Here is a 6000-nt window from a genome sequence, read left to right as displayed (position 1 = left end):
GGGCGGTTTCCGGAGATGGGGTGGAGAGAAGGTGGGTGGGCATTTCAACCAGCGGCAGCTGCTGGCTACCCGACTTTGATCACTTTGCTTCGGAGCAGCGGCGGCGGTCAACCTCAGCCTCCCTTAGCAACCAGAGCACACTGCCCAGAAAGACTTCTATTGGCCTCACGGAGTTTGATGGGCAGCTCTACCATGCAATCCCAGCTCTTGGCCCTGGTTTCCGCGCTTACTCACAGGAGGGCTCCTGGGTTTTACGGCCCTCCTCTAGTGCCCCGCCCAAAGCCCGGTGGCTTGCGGCGCATGCGTGGGCAGCTGGTTGTGTGCTGGGCCAGCGCGGAGCCGGAGCGGCCGTGGTGAAGCGCCTGGGCTCGGTCGAAACCGCCGTGTCGGCTCCTCGCCTAGTAGCCGTCGCCGCAGAGCGGCCGTCTGTTGTCCTTCTCCGTGGCGAAGGTGGAGAGCTGCTCCGGCTCGGCCCGCGGGGGAGCCCCGGGAGCCGCACGGTGAGAGGGCAACTTAGTTGATGGAGTTGGGGGAAGTTTTGTGGTTTGAGGAGGGGTCGGGGCGAGGAGCGCGGAGCGCAGGCCCCTCCCCCGGCGGCAGCTCCTCTGGGCGGGGGCCGGGGGCGCGCGGGCGGGGGATGAATGGGCGGCGGGCACTTCCGCGGCCCCGCTCTGTGAACCCCTCCTCCGGTATTGTCTGTGCTGGGGCTGAGGCGCGCCTCAGGCTCCCGCTGTTCTCCTCTGGGCTGCCGCGGCGCCTGGGTGGGGGGCGCGGCACCTCTCCCGGCCGCGGTTGCTCCGGTGGCGCCTGCGCCCCCTGCGAGGCTTTGGACCCTCGCCCAGGGCTCCGCGCCACGGGGGCCGTCCTTCTCCTCCCGGGCGGGCAACCGCTCCTTGGGTCTCGCCTGTCGGGTGGAGTGCGCTGCCGGGAACAAGTGCTGCGAGCGCTAGGGAGCGGCTCCCCCGGGCCGGTGCGGACTGTAAACACTTCGGGCCGCGCCCGCCTCGGGGGGCTTTTCTGCGCCTTCTCCGGGGGCGCGGCCCTACTGACCCGTGCGTCTTCTCCGGACATCAGAGGCCAGGGGGGACCGGTGCGTTCCACACGCGCTCCGGGAACCGTGCATTCGGCTCGCCTTGCCACACAGCTCAAGTGCAGCTACACTTTGAGACCAAAAGAAACAGTTTTTTTTTTTTCTTTGTAAATATGGCCCAGGGACACTTAAAATTTTTTTTTGTTTGTTTGCTAAGCCAACCAGTATGTAAGGAGTTTTAAAAACTCATGGAGAATTTTTTTTTCCATTAAGAAAGAGTAGACACGTTTTTTTAAAAAAATAATTAACAGAATAGTTCCGACATATTGTTTCTAGATCCTACTGTGTACTCAGAAATGCACAATCAAAGTTGGATTGAGCAATATTTTGGTGTTCATTCTTTGCTCTTGTACTCAGTAATGAAGTTATTTTGAGAGTTTATTGCCTCAGGCAAATATGAAGTGCTTAACATTGGACCTTCTTTGGTTACTACCCCCACTCCGTTTTATTTTCAGAAGAAGCAGTTTATTCAGTTTTTATAAGCCTTTGGACTGTCCAGATCAGGTCAAACGCTGCAGTGCTTGAAAGGTCATTATTTGCAAATTTGTGAAGGAGTTATGATCATTTGAGATAAATCAGTGTTACTGTTCTTGCCCTCTGTAATGGTCTCTTGGGGATTTGTGGACTGCATTAATTACAAGCCTTGTTAAGCTTTGGTTGTACCATTCCACTGCATTCGGTTTGCTGGGCTTAGGATATGAGAATAATTCTGTTTAAATTCCCCAGATGGAACTAGCTTACATGTCTGTCATTCATAGTGGAACAAATTTACCAAAGTATCATTTAACGATAATTTCAGTTGTATCCCTTTGCCATTTGCTAAATTAAAGAAATTTGGGAAATACTGAGTGTAATGCTTTGTTTTGATTTCTCATGCTAGTGAGTAATCTGGAGAAGTGATTTTGGGTGTTTCTGATTTGGTTGGCCTCCTTGTGCTTGAAAACCAACTTTCTTCACCTGATGAAGCTAAAGGAAAACATTTCTTAAGGCATAGGGATGGAGGAATCACAGTGTTTGTCTTGGGCTTCCTTTCCTGTTTCTGTTTTTTTTTTTTTTTTGTGTGTGTGTGTGAGAGAGAGAGAGAGAGAGAGAGTGTGATGAGAGAGAGAGAGAGAGAGTGTGATTGTGGGGTGGAAGGGAGGGAGGGTGACAGAGGTTGGAAGGAGTTGTCAGGGAGGGACATAATGTAAACAAATACTACTTAAAATGTAGTGTGACAAGTATACCAGTTGCTTTCCTTCTCTAGGCTGTGATAGCGTGTTGTACATACTTGCGTTATAGAATTTCTCACAGTTCATTTATTTGCTGGAGTGAACAGTAACTGTACTGGTAGTATAAATGGAATCCTCTGGTCTTTTAACTCCTTGAAGACTGTAATGGGCCTTACTTAGCTTTGTATCCTCTTTGCCCAAAAAAGTGTTATACACAATGCAGGCATACAGCATGTGTTTGAATTGGGTGAAATGCTTTTTACTAGCCAGTGGTAGTGATCAGAGGAGATAGCCATTGACTCTGAGGACTTGTCCAAAATGAAAGTTTACTTGTACATCTGTGATGAAATTTAGTTTTATTTAAAAAGGATTTCTCACCCTCCTTTTCATCTGTTGATTTCTTCTTGAATTGGGCTTCAGATCATGCACTATGGATTTCAAAAAAAAAAAAAAAATTGCAATTTAGAAATCCTCCCCTCCAGTTGGTGAAAGGTTAAAATGTTAAAACTGCTGTACTAATCCATTCACAACTCCGAATGTTCCTCAGTTGTGAAATTGGGAGATAGCACAATTTAGAAGGAAGTACACACACTTTGGAGGTAGATATATTTGAGTTCAAATCCTCACATTTCCTTTGAATAGTTTTGTCCTTGAGCACCTTACTTTTCCTCTCAGCTTCAGTTTCCTGTTCTAAAAGGTGTAGTAGCATGCTTACGGTGTTCTTAGGAATAAGTGAAACTGTGTTAGGTAGCTGTCTCCTGGTAGCCATAATGTTAATTTTGATGCATTTTTTACATAACTTACAAAAGCATTCTTAAAAGTGATGCTTCTGTGTATGGTAGTTCAGCTGTTTCTTTGATAAAGAAGAAATCCTGAGACTTCAGTCTTATTTATACTCTTTTTTTTTTTTATATTGGGGATTGAACTCAGGGGCACTCTATATCCCCAACCCTTTTAATTTTGAATTTTGAGACAGAATCTTGCTAAGTTGCCCAGGCTGGCCTCAACCTTGGTGATCCTCCTGTCTCAGCCTCCTGAGTAGCTGGGATTACAGATGTGCTGCCCCTGCACCCAGCTGTGCTTGCTCCTTCAAGGTTAATGTTTAGTGCACTCAAGTAGGTTTGATTTACTATAGTTATTACTAATGAGGGCAGGTATCCATTTGAAAGCACTGCTTCCCCTGTCAGGCTGTCTTTGGGGAGACTGGAGGAAGCAGTTGGTAGAAAGTTTGTTTTGTGAGCATGTCCTCAGATTTATAGCCTTTCACTTCACTTTTGGGTTGAATGATACAGAATAAGTAGAAGATGAATAGATCACCTATTTTTATCAGTCTTTGTTGGGAGGGTGGACTAGCAGATCTGTTCCTGAAATACTGTCATTTGTATGAATACTTGTGTTGGGCAGTGGGGTACTTTTCTTTTTTTCACCTCTTCAGGGCTGTGTTCAGTATCTGGGGAAGATGAATATTAATGTGTTTATATGATGTGGATATTGAGGTGGGAGAGAAGGAATAGGTGTGAGGTGTTTACTGTTTATGTCACTAGGTAGGCTCTTTTATGGAAATTAATGTTTTTGAATTTGTACTTTCTGATCTCTGATGGTGATCTCTAGTAAAAGCATGTGATATGGAATCACAGGATCTGACTTCACATCCAGAGTTTACCATTATTTGCTGTGTGATCTTGAGCAAGCTGCATTATCTGCCTTAGACTTAGTATCCTTGCTTATAAAGTGAAAAATTAATATTATCCTTATCCTGTTTATTATATACTACTCTTGTAAGAAACACATGAAATAAATCACTATACAAATGCTGTGTGGTGGTGTAATTTCATTGGTTAGCTACTGCTTTCAATAAAACTGAAATCCTAGTCTAAAAAGGGAAAACATCCAACTTTATTGTTTGTTCTTTAAAGAAGGTAATTAAAATAGTACAACATTTTTATTGCCATTCTTTTTGCTTGGGAAACTGATATTTTTCTTTTCACTTTTGGGTCTTCTTATGTTTCCTTTTATAACATTTGTTGTGGAATATTTTCTAAAATAAATTTCAGTTCACAGTGCTTGCTTTTAGACCCAAATTACTGTGGACTTCAGGAACTGACATTGGATGCCAGTGCTTGAAGTCAGGTGAAACCACAACAGACAGTGAACAAAGAATGTCAGAATATTTCAGAAGACTACAAAAGAAGCTAGTCTGATCTTTACTATCATTTTCATACTTAGGATTTAAAAAACTTTGTAGGTCAGGGGAATGTGCCTTTTATGTGCCAGATGTTATACGGAATCTTACCTTTATTTCTTATATAATTCTTAAATCTATGAGGCAGGAATTATTGATCTATTTTAGGATGAGGAAATAACTCTAAAGTGACTTGGCAGTGACCATATAGGTAGTAGGCCATGGTGCTGAAATTTGAATTCTGGCTCCAAAGGCCATGTTTTTTACATCATTGATAACTGTCATCTGGAACATCTGTACATTTGAAAAACAAGTCAAGTTTATAGAAGCATTATAAATTTATGATAAATTTATGATATGTCACCCATTTAAAAAAATAATTTTCGTTGTAGATGGACACAATACCTTTATTTATTTATAAGTGGTGCTGAGGATTGAACCCAGTGCCTTATGTGTGCTAGGCAAGAGCTCTACCACTGAGTTACAACCCCAGCCCAGTGCACCTGTTTTAAGTATACAGAATTTAGTGAATTTTGAAAAGGTATCCGTGCTTATAACTTAACAAGCACTATCAAGATATAGAACATTTCTGTCATTTGTGATGTGCTGCTTTCCAGCAGTCCCTTCAACTCTTTCCCATTGTCTGCCTCACCATAGACAACAACTAGGGTACTCTCTTTTCTGTCATTGTAGTTCAGTTTTGTCTTGTCAAGTCTGGCCTGCTTCATGTTTTTGTAAATAGGGTGTTCTTGGGAAAGCCACGCCCTTTTGTTTACATATTGTCTTTGACTGCTTTGGTGCTACAGTGGCATCCTAGAGTAGTTAACACAGAGACCCTGTGATCCTCAAAGACAAATATATTTATGGTGGGGCCTTCTATAGAAAAAAGTTTGCTGATCCTTGTTCTGTATAACCAAATGCAGTTATTTCCATCTAAGAAGTTTAATAATAATTCTGTACTATTATTCATGCATATTCAGCTTTTTCTTTTTGTCTCCTAAATGTCTTTTATAGTTGATTTAAAACAATTTTATTTGAACCAGGGTAAAATCAAAGTTCTCTCAGTACATTTTTATGTTTCTCTTGTCTTTTGTCACTCTTTTTTACATGTATAGATTGCATTTATTAAAATTCACCCATTTTAATGTGTAATGTTCTCTGAGTTTTGACAAATGTACCCATTCATATAGCCACTCCTTGAAAAGAAAAAAAACAGTCAGTTCCTTCATCCCCCCAAATTCTTCTAAGTCTGTGTGTGTGTGTGTGTATGTATGTGTGGTGCTGGGGATTGAACCCATGGCCTTCTGTATGCAAGGCAAGCACTCTACCAACTGAGCTATATCTCCAGCCCTCTTCTGAGTCCGGTTGTAGTCAACCCATTCTTCACCCCCAGACCTTGGAAACTCCTGATTTGTTTTCTGTCTCCAAGTCTTTTTGCCTTTTCAAAAATGCCATATAAATGGAATTATACAGAATGTAGCCTTATTTTAAAAAATTTTCCCAATGACTAATGATTG

At 42.9% G+C, this 6000-nt stretch overlaps 1 protein-coding gene across 1 annotated transcript in view; it reads left to right on the top strand.

Moving 5' to 3' along the window:
* The first annotated feature begins 290 nt into the window (after positions 1 to 290).
* Positions 291 to 6000, top strand: part of Akap13 (A-kinase anchoring protein 13) — a 317423-nt gene continuing 311713 nt past the window's right edge. Inside the window, exon 1 of the mRNA XM_077800210.1 lies at positions 291 to 500. The gene's annotated coding sequence lies outside the window, so the exon portion shown is untranslated. The remainder of the gene's footprint in view (positions 501 to 6000) is intronic.

This window comes from Urocitellus parryii, chromosome 6, assembly GCF_045843805.1.
Source record: "Urocitellus parryii isolate mUroPar1 chromosome 6, mUroPar1.hap1, whole genome shotgun sequence".
In the NCBI taxonomy this organism is placed as follows: Eukaryota; Metazoa; Chordata; class Mammalia; order Rodentia; family Sciuridae; genus Urocitellus; species Urocitellus parryii.
The sequence above is the reverse complement of the archived record's forward strand: the minus strand, read 5'-3'. Positions and strand labels throughout refer to the sequence as shown.